Below are 15,685 nucleotides of genomic sequence, written 5' to 3' on the forward strand. Positions count from 1 at the left end.
GCCTAAAAAAAAAAAAAAAACAAAAGTGTCCACCACCGCCCCTCCCCCGGTGACAGGGAGGAAATCAGACACTGAAGAGACCAGCAAACAGAAGTTAAACAGAGGGAACCACCTTGGAAGTGACCCCACACAGCCCACAACACCAGAGAAAGAACCAGATATATCTTTACTATTTTTACGATAATTTTTTTGTTGATATTGTTGTGTGATTGCTTTTTCTTTTCTTTTTCCTCTTCTTTTTTTAAACGTTTTTAAATTTTAAGTCCTCTATTTCTCCTTTAATTTTTATTTTCATAATCTACTATTACTTTTCAAAAAAAAATGACCATTTTTTAAAAGCAAATGCCGTATATACTCTTTTTGTGGTTGTTGTTGTTGTTTTTTAATAATTCATGTGGCTTTAAAAAAATTTTTTTCTTTCTTCTCCTTCTTCTTTTCTTTAATATTGTATTTTTGAAAATCCAAACTCTACTCTAGATTTTTATCTTTGTTTTTTGGTATTTGTTGTCAATTTTGTACATTTAAAAACCTAATCTTCAGTACTCAATTTTACCTGAGAGTGGGATTACTGGCTTGACCACTCTCTTCTCCTTTGGACTCTCATTTTTCTCCACCAGGTGGCCTCTGTCTCTTCCCTCCTCCTTCTCTTCTCTACCCACTCTGTGAATCTCTGTATGTTCCAGACGGTGGAAAACACTTAGGGAACTGGTTACTGGCTGGATCTGTCTCTCTCCTTTTCATTTCCATCTTTTATCCTCCTGGCCACCTCTGTCTACTTCCTCCCTCTCCTCTTCCCTGTACAACTCCGTGAACATCTTTGAGTGATCCAGACTGAGGAGCACACATAAGGAAGTGATTACAGGCTAGCTTGCTCCCTCCTCTTTTGATCCCACCTCATCTCATTCCAGTCACCTCTAACTACCCCATCCCTCTTCTCTTCTCCATGTAACTCAGTGAACCTCCTTGGGTGTCCCTTAATGTGGAGAAACTTTTCATCTTTAACCTAGATGTTTTTATCATCAGTGCTGTATAGATGGAGAAGTCTTGATGCTACTGTAAAAATAAAACTGAAAACCTGAAGCAGGAGGCTTAAGTCCAAATCCTGGAAACATCAGAAATCTCCTGAGTCCAGGGAACATTAATCAATAGGAGCTCATTAAACGTCTCCATACCGACACTGAAACCAAGCACGACCCAAGGGCCAACAAGTTCCAGAGCAAGACATACCACACAAATTCTCCAGCAACACAGGAACACATCGCTGAGCTTCAATATACAGGCAGGTCAAAGTTAATCCAAAACCACTGGCGTTTCAAAACACATTACTGGCCACTTCATTGCACTCCAGAGAGAAGAAATCCAGCTCCACCCACCAGAACTCTAACACAAGCCTCCCTAACCAAGAAACCTTGACAAGCCACTGATACAACTCCACCCACAGTGAGGGAACTCCATAATAAAGAGAACTCCACAAATTCCCAGAATATAGAAAGGCCACCCCAAACGCAGCAATATAACCAAGATGAAGAGACAGAGGAATACTCAGCAGGTAAAGGAACAGGAGAAATGCCCACCAAACCAAACAAAAGAGGAAGAGATAGGGGAATCTACCTGAGAAAGAATTCTGAATATTGATAGTGAAAATGATCCAAAATCTTGAAATCAAAATGGAATCACAGATAAACAGCCTGGAGACAAGGATTGAGAAGATGCAAGAAAGGTTTAACAAGGACCTAGAAGAAATAAAAAAGAGTCAATATATAATGAATAATGCAATAAATGAGATCAGAAACACTCTGGAGGCAAAATAGTAGAATAATAGTAGAATAATAGGCAGAAGATAGGATTAGTGAAATAGAAGATAGAATGGTAGAAATAATTGAATCAGAGAGGAAAACAGGAAAACGAATTAAAAGAAATGAAGACAATCTCAGAGACCTCCAGGACACTATGAAATGCTCCAACATTCAAATTATAGGAGTCCCAGAAGAAGAAGACAAAAAGAAAGACCATGAGAAAATCCTTGAGGAGATAATAGTTGAAAACTTCCCTAAAATGAGGAAGGAAATAATCACCCGAGTCCAAGAAACCCAGAGAGTTCCAAATAGGAACACCCCAAGACACATATTAATCAAATTAACAAAGATCAAACACAAAGAACAAATATTAAAAGCAGCAAGGGAAAAACAACAAATAACACACAAGGGGATTCCCATAAGGATAACTGCAGATCTTTCAATAGAAACTCTTCAGGCCAGGAGGGAATGGCAAGACATACTTAAAGTGATGAAAGAAAATAACCTACAGCCCAGATTACTGAACCCAGCAAGGATCTCATTCAAATATGAAGGAGAAATCAAAAGCTTTACAGACAAGCAAAAGCTGAGAGAATTCAGCACCACCAAACCAGCTCTCCAACAAATGCTAAAGGATATTCTCTAGACAGGAAACACAGAAAGGGCTTATAAACCCGAACCCAAAACAGTAAAGTAAATGGCAATGGGATCTTACTTATCAATAATTACCTTAAATGTAAATGGGTTGAATGCCCCAATCAACAGGCAAAGACTGGCTGAATGGATACAAAAACAAGATCCCTAAATGTGCTGCCTACAAGAGACCCACCTCAAAACAAGGGACACATACAGACTGAAAGTGAAGGGCTGGCAAAAGATATTCCACGCAAATAGAGACCAAAAGAAAGCAGGAGTAGAAATACTCATATCCGATAAATTAGACTTTAAAACAAAGGCTGTGAAAAGAGACAACGAAGGCCACTACATAATGATCAAAAGATCAATCCAAGAAGAAGATATAACAATTATAAATATATATACACCCAACATAGGAGCACTACAATATGTAAGACAAAGGCTAACAAGTATGAAAGGGGAAATAAACAGTAATACAATAATAGTGGGAGACTTTAATACCCCACTCACACCTATGGACAGATCAACTAAACAGAAAATTAACAAAGAAATGCAAACTTTAAATGATACAATAGATCAGTTAGACCTAATTGATATCTATAGGACATTTCACCCCAAAACAATGAATTTCACCTTTTTCTCAAGTGTGCATGGAAACATAGATAGATCACATCCTGCACCATAAATCTAACCTTGATAAATTAAAAAAAATCAAAATCATTCCAAGCATCTTTTCTGACCATAATGCATTAAGATTAGATCTCAATTACAGGAGAAAAATTATTAAAAATTCCAACGTATGGAGGCTGAACAACACGCTGCTGAATAACCAACAAATCACAGAAGAAATCAAAAAAGAAATCAAAATATGCATAGAAACAAGTGAAAATGAAAACACAACAACCCCAAACCTGTGGGACACTATAAAAGCAGTGCTAAGAAGAAAGTTCATAGCAATACAGGCATACCTCAAGAAACAAGAAAAGAGTCAAATAAATAACTTAACTCTACACCTAAAGCAACTAGAAAAGGAAGAATTGGAGAACCCCATAGTTAGTAGAAGGAAAGAAATCTTAAAAATTGGGGCAGAAATAAATGCAAAAGAAACAAAAGAGACCATAGCAGAAATGAAAAAAGCAAAAAGCTGGTTCTTTGAAAGGATAAATAAAATTGACAAACCATTAGCCAGACTCATCAAGAAACAAAGAGAGAAAAAATGAAATCAATAAAATTAGAAATGAAAATGGAGAGATCACAACAGACAACACAGAAATACAAAGGATCATAAGAGACTACTATCAGCAATTATATGCCAGTAAAATGGACAATGTGGAAGAAATGGACAAATTTTTAGAAAAGTACAACTTTCTAAAACTGAACCAGGAAGAAATAGAAAATCTGAATAGACCCATCACAAGCACGGAAATTGAAACTGTAATCAGAAATCTTCCAGCAAACAAAAGCCCAGGTCCAGACGGCTTCACAGCTAAATTCTACCAAAAGTTTCGAGAAGAGCTAACACCTATCCTACTCAAACTCTTCCAGAAAATTACACAGGAAGATAAACTTTCAAACTCATTCTATGAGGCCACCATAATCCTAATACCAAAACCCGATAAAGATGCCACAATAAAAGAAAACTACAGGCCAATATCACTGATGAACATAGATGCAAAAATCCTCAAGAAAATTCTAGCAATCAGAATCCAACAACACATTAAAAAGATCATATACCGTGACCAGGCGGGCTTTATCCCAGGGATGCCAGGATTCTTCAATATCTGCAAATCAAACAATGTAATTCACCACATTAACAAATTGAAAAATAAAAGCCATATGATTATCTCAATAGATGCAGAGAAGGCCTTTGACAGAATTCAATATCCATTTATGGTAAAAACTCTCCAGAAAGCAAAAATAGAAAAAACATACCTCAACATAATAAAAGCTATATATGACAAACCCACAGCAAACATTATCCTCAATGGTGAAAAATGAAAGCATTTCCGCTAAAGTCCGGAACAAGACAAGGGTGTCCACTTTCACCGCTACTATTCAACATAGTTCTGGAAGTTTTGGCCACAGCAATCAAGGCAGAAAAAGAAATAAAAGGAATCCAAGTTGGAAAAGAAGAAGTAAAGCTCTCATTGTTTGCAGATGACATGATCCTCTACATAGAAAACCATAAAGACTCCACCAGAAAATTACTAGAGCTAGTCAATGAATACAGTAAAGTTGCAGGATATAAAATCAACACACAGAAATCCCTTGCATTCCTATACACTAATAATGAGAAAGTAGAAAAAGAAATTAAGGAAACAATTCCATTCACCATTGCAACAAAAAGAATAAAATACTTAGGAATATATCTACCTAAAGAAACCAGAGACCTATATATAGAAAACTATAAAACACTGATGAAAGAAATCAAAGAGGACACTAATAGATGGAGAAATATACCATGTTCATGGATTGGAAGACTCAATATAGTGAAAACGAGTATACTACCCAAAGCAATTTACAAATTCAATGCAATCCCTATCAAGCTACCAGCGATATTTTTCACAGAACTAGAACAAATCATTTCAAGATTTGTATGGAAATACAGAAAACCTCGAATAGCCAAAGCAATCTTGAGAAAGAAGAATGGAACTGGAGGAATCAACTTGCCTGACTTCAGGCTCTACTACAAAGCCACAGTCATCAAGACAGTATGGTACTGGCACAAAGACAGAAATATAGGTCAATGGAGCAAAATAGAAGCCCAGAGATAAATCTACACACCTATGGACACCTTATCTTCAACAAAGGAGGCAAGAATATACAATGGAGTAAAGACAATCTCTTTAACAAGTGGTGCTGGGAAAACTGGTCAACCACTTGTAAAAGAATGAAACTAGATCACTTTCTAACACCGCACACAAAAATAAACTCAAAATGGATTAAAGATATAAATGTAAGTCCAGAAACTATAAAACTCCTAGAGGAGAACATAGGCAAAACACTCTCTGACATAAATCACAGCAGGATCCTCTATGATCCACCTCCCAGAATTCTGGAAATAAAAGCAAAAATAAACAAATGGGATCTAATCAAAATTAAAAGCTTCTGCACAACAAAGGAAAATATAAGCAAGGTGAAAAGACAGCCTTCTGAATGGGAGAAAATAATAGCAAATGAAGCAACTGACAAACAACTAATATCAAAAATATACAAGCAACTTATGCAGCTCAATTCCAGAAAAATAAACGACCCAATCCAAAAATGGGCCAAAGAACTAAATAGATATTTCTCCAAAGAAGACATACGGATGGCTAACAAACACATGAAAAGATGCTCAACATCACTCATTATCAGAGAAGTGCAAATCAAAACCACAATGAGGTACCATATCACACCAGTCAGAATGGCTGAGATCCAAAAGTCTACAAGCAATAAATGCTGGAGAGGGTGTGGAGAAAAGGGAACCCTCTTACAGTGTTGGTGGGAATGCAAACCAGTACATCCACTATGGAGAACAGTGTGCAGATTCCTTAAGAAATTGCAAATAGAACTGCCATATGACCCAGCAATCCCACTGCTGGGCATACACACGGAGGAAACCAGAATTGAAAGAGACACATGTACTCTATGTTCATTGCAACACTGTTTATAATAGGCAGGACATGGAAACAACCTAGATGTCCATCAGCATATGAATGGATAAGAAAGCTGTGGTACATATACACAATGGAGTATTACTCAGCCATTAAAAAGAATACATTTGAATCAGTTCTAATGAGGTGGATGAAACTGGAGCCGATTATACAGAGTGAAGTGAGCCAGAAAGAGAAACACCAATGGAGTATACTAACACATATATATGGAATTTAGAAAGATGGGAATGATAACCGTGTATGCGAGACAGCAAAAGAGACACAGATGTATAGAATGGACTTTTGGACTCTGAGGGAGAGGGAGATGGTGGGATGATTTGGGAGAATGGCACTGAAACATGTTTACTATCATGAAAGAAACGAATCGCCAGTCTATGTTTGATACAGGATACAGGATGCTTGGGGCTGGTGCACGGGGATGATCCAGAGAGATGATATGGGGTGGGAGGTGGGAGGGGAGTTCAGGACTGGGAACTCATGTGCACCCGTGGTGGATTCATGTGAATGTATGGCAACACCAATACAGAATTGTAAAGTAAAATAAAGTAAAAATTAAAATTAAAAAAGAATACACAGAAGAACTGTACAGAAAAGGTCTTCATGACCCGGATAATCACGATGTTGTGATCACTCACCTAGATCCAGACATCCTGGAATGTGAAGTAAAGTGGGCCTCAGAATGCATCACTACAAACAAAGTTAGTGGAGGTGATGCAATTCCAGTGGAGCTATTTCATATCCTGAAAGATGATGCGGTGAAAGTGCTGCACTCAATATCCCAGCACATTTGGAAAACTCAGCAGTGGCCAATCACTAGAAAAGCTCAGTTTTCATTCCAATCCCAAAGAAAGGCAATGCCAAACATTGCTCAAACTGTCACACAATTGCAATCATCTCACATGCTAGTAAAGTAATGCTCAAAATTCTCCAAAGCAGGCTTCAGCAATACGTGAGCTATAAACTTCCTGATGCTCAAGCTGGTTTTAGAAAAGGCAGAGGAACGAGAGGTCAAATTCCCAACATCTGCTGGATGATGGAAAAAGCAAGAGAGTTCCAGAAAATCATCTATTTCTGCTTTATTGACTATGCCAAAGCCTTTGACTGTGTGGATCACAATAAACTGTGGAAAATTCTGAGAGAAATGGGAATACCAGACAACCTGACTGCCTCTTGAGAAATCTGTATGCAGGTCAGGAAGCAACAGTTAGAACAGGACATGGACCAACACACTGGTTGCAAATAGGTAAAGGAGTACGTCAAGGCTGTATATTGTCACCCTGCTTATTTAACTTATATGCACTGTACATCATGAGAAACACTGGACTGGAAGAAATACAAGCTGGAATCAAGATTGCCGGGAGAAATATCAATAACCTCAGATATGCAGATGACACCACCCTTATGGCAGAATATGAAGAGGAACTAAAAGGCCTCTTGATGAAAGTGAAAGAGGAGAGTGAAACAGTTGACTTAATGCTCAACATTCAGAAAATGAAGATCATGGCATCCGGTCCCATCACTTCATGGGAAATAGATGTGGAAACAGTGGAAACAGTGTCAGACTTTATCTTCTTGGGACTCCCAAATCACTGCAGATGGTGACTGCAGCCATGAAATTAAAAGACGCTTACTCCTTGGAAGAACAGTTATGCCCAACCTAGATAGCATATTCAAAAGGGGATATATTACTTTGCTGGCTAAAGTCCATCTAGTCAAGGCTATGGTTTTTCCTGCGGTCATGTATGGATGTGAGAGTTGGAGTGTGAAGAAGGCTCAGCGCTGAAGAGTTGATGCTTTTGAACTGTGGTGTCAGAGAAGACTCTTGAGAGTCCCTTGGACTGCAAGGAGATACAACTAGTCCATTCTGAGGGAGATTAACCCTGGGATTTCTTTGGAAGGAATGATGCTAAAGCAAAACTCCATTACTTTGGTCACCTCATGCAGAGTGTTGACTCATTGGAAAAGACTCAGATGCTGGGAGGGGTTGGGGGCAGGAGGAGAAGGGGACAAAGCACAATGCAGTAAGGCAGGCAGACTCTGGTTTGGGGGCAGATGCACGAGCAGATTCAGCGAGGCTCCCTTAAGGCCAGACTCCCGTTTGCCTGTGGGACCCCTTAACCTCATGACCTTTGCCACGGTGGGACTCCTCGTGCTGGCTCCTGGCATCTCCCCCTTTTTTATTTTTTAAAACAGCCAGATGTCGTTCAGTCGCGAGTTTCTGAATGCTCTGCCGAAGGATCCTGACAATGCAAGGAAGAATGATTATGAGGAGCAAGATTAGAGCACCCACAGCAACATAGCTGAAAACAGTAGACAGAATATTCTTTTCAGAAATGAAGTTAGAGATTATATGGAAAAAGTCATTTGCTGCTCCTGTGGCAGTAAAATCTAATCGGGAGTGTTCCATAGTCTGTATCTGATTATGAAGTTTCCCTAAGTCTAAACTAATATCTGAGCTATTCCAAACACCTAAAATATGATTTTTCAACATATTGGGCAGTATGCACTTGTTGAGTCAATGATATTGCTGCCACAATAACAGTAACAGTAATAGTAATAGTAACAGTAACAGTTAACAGCAGTAGTTGTTGTTATTAAAGCTGAATTCCCTAAGATTAGTAAGCCTCATCAACCATCGTGATTGTATTAAATTTTGTAGTTGTTTTAACACAGCAAGACCATAATTATCATACTAATAAGTAGCTACAGTTACAGGCACTATAAGATTGGATGGACATTTTAGCACCACAAAAGAACAAACATTAAATTGAGGAGTTAAGCAAGATGAAAGCATACATTGTTCACAAGACACTACATTAGGTCCACCTGTATAATTCATTTGTATATTAAGTTTTCTGAAGTTCTTAGCAAAGAGAACAATTTAAGGAGAGGGTAGACAAGCTAAAATAAAGTAAATAGAATTATTTTCTGGTCAGAGTTCGTGCTGCAGCAGCTCTGTCTGTCCTGCTGGGATCTCGAAGTTTATCTTGCCTCTCCTGCCAGTGGGCACCCAGGCGTGGCCCTCACCCCCTCGCTAAATCGGCCTCGGTCCTAGTGGCAGCTAAGTGAGCACAGATGGATGCACTGGGCCCTGGAAACCAGGCTGGCCTTGCCCGCGGCTCCTGGCACGTGGCTCTTCCATGCGGCTGCGGTGGCAGGGCCAAAGGAGTGCCCTTTCTCTTATTTGTGGTAGCGGCAGTGGAGGAACCAGGTGCCTGGGGGACTGTGATATGGCAAATCAGTCTTTCCGGGATCCAAATTGGTAATGCAGCACCCTGGGGAAAAATAAAAGCACACCCTCTCCCACAAGTTAGCAGTATAGCTGGCCCTTTCTACTCTCTTGTAAGGAGATCTTTTCACTTAACCAGAGGCCGAGTCATAGCTCCTTTCAAAGGCTGAATAGAAAATTTTTTCAGAAAAATTACTGGATGTGTCTTCAAAAAATGCAATAGGGAGATTAAGGGCAAATGAAACAAAATTTGACCCCTGAAATCTACCAGGGCAACTTGCCAATCATCACTATTTTGTAAAAGACTTGCAGTTGATCCTTATTGAATGGAATTACTATATTTGCTACTTATTTTCCAAAAAGTTCCATACTTTTTAAAAAAATAATTAATTGTGCCACCAAGCTGGGATAAGATAAAACTATTTTTTGGGGAGTCACTGGTAGATGGTACCAATGGGCCTTCTTGTGACAAGCATCCTGTAGGTGTAGGTTTTGTGGCAAGAATAATTTAATCTCATGTTTTGGTAATATTAACCCTAATTAACTGATCATTTAAAGCCTCATCCAGTTTAACAAGAACCAACTCTGTCTCACTAATCACCTTTCCCTTAGAACTGGGATTAGGATTGTTTTTTAAGCAATCAAACAAAGGCTTTAACTGCAGTAGTCAGTTTTAAATGTGGGAGTATCCTATTAATATCTCCTAATAATTTCTGGAAATCATTTAAAGTTAGTAAACAATCTCTCCACAGCTTCAAAGGGACATTATCAGTTTTCAAAACTTTTGGCAGAGCTAAATATGGAAGCAAGTAAAGAGCCATTGCACAACATCTTTATAAGCTTCCCCAGTTATCCTTCTGTAACCTAAATCTGGTCTATAGCTTTTTAGATGACAAGCAACCATCTAATCTTTGCTTGAATACCTCCAGCAATGGGGAACTCACTACTCTCCAAGGTTCTAAACTCTCCCTCATCTTATTCTCTGCAGCATTCCCACCCCACATACCACTTTCTTTAATCCCATCAACTCATATTCAGTCGTATGTATTGGCCAGGAGCTGGGCCAGTAAAGATCTGTTAAAGGCCTAGAAGTGGTAATTTCCTGAACCCAAAAAGCTAGATCACTAGATCCAAATCCTCTGGGGCCCCTAGCTTGAGAAGTCAAGGTTTTTCTTATCTGATAATAAGGTAAAAGCAAAAGCTGTGCTATTTTTTGACCTTTATTAATTTGCACGGTTTTAGCAGGCGGTGAGATTAAAACTTTAATTTCCCAGTATAATCAGAATCTATTACACCAGACACCACTGAAATTCCTTGAAAAGAAAGCGAACTATGCCCTAGCACAAGTCAAGAATGTCCTCAGGCAGGGGGTCAGCCACTCCTGTTGGAATCGGAGTAACCGGTACATCAGGGGTTAATATTGTTGCGGTGGTGGAACTGAGGTCTAGTCCTGAGCTACCTGGGATTGATTGTCATGGCTTGTTGTCTCCATTTAGCAGGACATTGTTGACAAAAATGCCCTATTTGGCCATAAGATAAACAATTTTTTTTTTTGTAGAATCCTTTTTTAACGATTATTTTTCTTTTTCTTTCTTTCTTCTTCTTCTTTTTTTTTTTTTTGCTCAGGTGAGGCCGCCCCTGAGGGTGTTTTCTGCAAGGAGTAGGCTCTGTATATTGCTTATGTGTCTGCTTAAAAAGCTCCTTTGTTTTTAAAATAGTGTCTTTCCTTTTCAACCTTAGGCAATGTTCTGGGAGGCTTTGGAGGCAAAGTGGGGAATTCTTGGGCCCTGGGAAGCGCAAGCGGAGGTGGCAGTCATCGCCTTAAATCAGATATTTTTAAAGTTTTGTGTAGAGGGGGAGGGAGCTCGCTAGGGCACCCTGCCATGACTTCCTGTAAGCCCTCTCCTTCCTCGGGAGGTAGAGCACAGTCTCCCTCCTTTTCTTTGTCAATGACAGAAAAATGATCTATGTAGAAGGTGGAGACCCACCACCATCCACTGCTATAGCCTCTCCCATAGTCTAACAGCCTCGTGATGGGAGTACAGAACATTTCTAATCATATTCCACAGAGAAAAAGAATTTATAGGCCCATGCAAAGTATAATAAGTTTTAGCTGTTTTCTTACCTTCACCCAATTATCTAAATGACCAGTGGATGTTTTTGGAAATCAAGGACATTGTTCTTATGCAAATGTGAAAAGGCATTTAATATTGGCTTTCTTAACTTTCAGTTCAGTTCAGTTCAGTCGCTCAGTCGTGTCTGACTCTTTGCGACCCCATGAATAGTAGCACACCAGGCCTCCCTGACCATCACCATCTCCCGGAGTTCACTCAGACTCAGATCCATCAAGTCCGTGATGCCATCCAGCCATCTCATCCTGGGTCATCCCCTTCTCCTCGTGTCCCCAAACTCTCCCACCATCAGAGTCTTTTCCAATGAGTCAATCTTGGCATGAGGTGGCCAAAGTACTGGAGCTTCAACTTTAGCATCATTCCTTCCAAAGAAATCCCAGGGTTGATCTCCTTCTGAATGGACTGGTTGGATCTCCTTGCAGTCCAAGGGACTCTCAAGAGTCTTCTCCAACACCACAGTTCAAAAGCATCTATCCTTCGGCGCTCAGCCTTCTTCACAGTTCAAGTCTCACATCCATACATCACCACAGGAAAAACCATAGCCTTGACTAGATGGACCTTAGTCGGCAAAGTAATGTCTCTGCTTTTGAATATACTATCTAGGTTGGTCATAACTTTTCTTCCAAGGAGTAAGTGTCTTTTAATTTCATGGCTGCAATCACCATCTGCAGTGATTTTGGAGCCCCCCCAAAATAAAGTCTGACACTGTTTCTACTGTTTCCCCATCTATTTCCCATGAAGTGATGGGACCAGAGGCCATGATCTTCGTTTTCTGAATGTCGAGCTTTAAGCCAACTTTTTCACTCTCCTCTTTCACTTTCATCAAGAGACCTTTTAGTTCCTCTTCACTTTCTGCCATAAGGGTGGTGTCATCTGCATATATGAGGTTATTGATATTTCTCCTGGCAATCTTGATTCCACCTGGTGCTTCTTCCAGCCAAGCTTTGCTCATGATGTACTCTGCATATAAGTTAAATAAGCAGGGTGACAATATACAGCCTCGATGTACTCCTTTTCCTATTTGGAAGCAGTCTGTTGTTCCATGTCCAGTTCTAACTGTTGCTTCCTGACCTGCATACAGATTTCTCAAGAAGCAGGTCAGGTGCTCTGGTATTCCCATCTCTTTCAGAATTTTCCACAGTTTATTGTGATCCACACAGTCAAAGGCTTTGGCATAGTCAATAAAGCAGAAATAGATGATTTTATGGAACTCTCTTGCTTTTTCCATGATCCACCGGATGTTGGCAATGTGATCCATGGTTCCTCTGCCTTTTCTAAAACCAGCTTGAACATCAGGGAGTTCATGGTTCATATATTGCTGAAGTCTGGCTTGGAGAACTTGGGCATTACTTTACTAGCATGTGAGGTGAGTGTAATTGTGCAAAGAATTAAGCATTCTTTGGCATTGCCTTTCTTTAGAATTGGAGTGAAACTGTCCTTTTCCAGTGCTGTGGCCACTGCTGAGTTTTCCAAACATGCTGGCATATTGAGTGCAGCACTTTGACAGCATCATCTTTCAGTATTTGAAACAGCTCAGCTGGAATTCCATCACCTCCACTAGCTTTGTTCGTAGTGATGCTTTCTAAGGCCCACTTTTCTTCACATTCCAGGATGTCTGGCTCTAGATTAGTGATGACATCATCATGATTATCTGGGTCGTGAAGATCTTTTTTGTACAGTTCTTCTGTGTATTCTTGCCACCTCTTCTGAATATCTTCTGCTTCTCTTAGGTCCATACCATTTCTGTCCTTTATTGAGCCCATCTTTGCATGAAATGTTCCCTTGCTATCTCTAATTTTCTTGAAGAGATCTCTAGTCTTTCCCATTCTGTTGTTTTCCTCTACTTCTTTGCATTGATCACAGAAGAAGGCTTTCTTATCTCTTCTTGCTATTCTTTGGAACTCTGCATTCAGATGCTTATATCTTTCCTTTTCTCCTTTGCTTTTGGACTCTCTTCTTTTCACAGCTATTTGTGAGGCCTCCCCAGACAGCCATCTTACTTTTTTGCATTTCTTTCCCATGGGGATGATCTTGATCCCTGTCTCCTGTACAATGTCACGAACCTCATTCCATAGTTCATCAGGCACTCTGTCTATCAGATGTAGACCCTTAAATCCATTTCTCGCTTCCACTCTATAATCATAAGGGATTGATTTAGGTCATACCTGAATGGTCTAGCGGTTTTCACTACTTTCTTCAATTTGAGTCTGAATTTGGCAATAAGGAGTTCATGATCTGAGCCACAGTCAGCTCCTGTCTTGTTTTTGTTGACTGTATAGAGCTTCTCCATCTTCGGCTGCAAAGAATAAAATCAGTCTGATTTTGGTGTTGACCATCTGGTGATGTCCATGTGTAGAGTCTTCTCTTGTGTTGTTGGAAGAGGGTGTTTGCTATGACCAGTGCATCTTCTTGGCAAAACTCTATTGGTCTTTGCCCTGCTTCATTCTGCATGCCAAGGTCAAATTTGCCTGTTACTCCAGGTGTTTCTTGACTTCCTACTTTTGCATTCCAGTTCCCTGTAATGAAAAGGACATCTTTTTTTGGGTGTTAGTTCTAAAGATCTTGTAGGTCTTCATAAAACCGTTCAACTTCAGTTTCTTCAGCATTACTGGTTGGGGCATAGACTTGGATAACTCTGATATTGAATGGTTTGCCTTGGAGACAAACAGAGATCATTCTGTCATTTTTGAGATTGCATCCAAGTACTGCATTTCAGACTCTTTTGTTGACCATGATGGCTACTCCATTTCTTCTGAGGAGAAATGGATTTTTTCTCCATTCCTGCCCACAGTAGTAGATGTAATTGTCATCTGAGTTAAATTCACCCATTCCAGTCCATTTTAGTTCGCTGATTCTTAGAATGTCGACGTTCACCCTTGCCATCTCTTGTTTGACCACTTCCAATTTGCCTTGATTTATAGACCTGACATTCCAGGTTCCCATGGAATATTGCTCTTTATAGCATTGGATCTTGCTTCTATCACCAGTCACACCCACAACTGGGTATTGTTTTTGCTTTGGCTCCATCCCTTCATTCTTTCTGGAGTTATTTCTCCACTGATCTCCAGTAGCATATTGGGCACCTAATGACCTGGGGAATTCCTCTTTTGATATCCTATCGTTTTGCCTTTTCCTACTGTTCATGGGGTTCTTAAGGCAGGAATACTGAAGTGGCTTGCCATTCCGTTCTCAGTGGACCACATTCTGTCAGGCCTCTCCACTATGACCTGCCCATCTTGGGTTGCTCTGCAGGCATGGCTTGGTTTCATTCAGTTAGACAAGGATGTAGTCCTAGTGTGATTAGATTGACTAGTTTTCTGTGAGTATGGTTTCAGTGTGTCTGCCCTCTGATGCCCTCTGGCAACACTTACCATCTTACTTGGGTTTCTCTTACCTTGGCGTGGGGTATCTCTTCATGGCTGCTCCTGCAAAGCACAGCCGCTGTTCCTTACCTTGGACGAGGGGTATCTCCTTACTGCCACCGTTCCTGACCTTCAAAGTGGGATAGCTCCTCTAGGCCCTCCTGTAATTCCTCTTTTACTTAACAATTGCCAGATTACTCATATAAAAATCTCTTTCTTTTGAGTCACTGTTACCCATGTCAGAAAATTAAGTCTTATAGAAAAGTCTACCTTATCAAGGTTTTTATCTTTGGCAAGGGGGGTTTTTCTTTTCAACCCGTAGAAAGTCTGCCTTATCAAGCTTTTTACCTTTGGCATGGGGGGTTCCTTTTCAACCCGTAGAAAGCAGGTTTCTTTCAACCTTTAGAAACCGGATTTCTCTTAAACCCATTAACACTTCCCACTCCTTCTCACCCTGTCTATCCTACAGGGGGATCTGCAGCACCCTAAGTGGGGTCATATCTGTCCCGTACACTCAACACTGCTGGAGTAACCGAAATTACTCTGGGGGGAGTGATTGAACTCACTCCGGGGGGAGCAACAGAGAGTCCTCCAGGGGGAACAATAGAAATTGCTCTGAAGAACCTAAGTTCGAATGTCCCTGTTCTGGCGCCCCTTGCCGGGGTCAAGCCCTGGTGGATCCAGGGTAATTCGAAGGTGGGATGGAGTCTATGTCTTAGGAAAGAATTATTTAATTAGAAATATAAAGCGAGATTAGGAAAGAATAGTGTAGTAGGAAAATTAATGGAGAAAAAAGATGCTGAATAACTTGGTTCACGTGGAAAACCAATAAAACTCCTAGACAAGAGTTTGGACCACCTACTACTAGGCCAAC

This window comes from Capra hircus, chromosome 2 (genome assembly GCF_001704415.2).
Source record: "Capra hircus breed San Clemente chromosome 2, ASM170441v1, whole genome shotgun sequence".
Lineage (NCBI taxonomy): Eukaryota > Metazoa > Chordata > Mammalia > Artiodactyla > Bovidae > Capra > Capra hircus.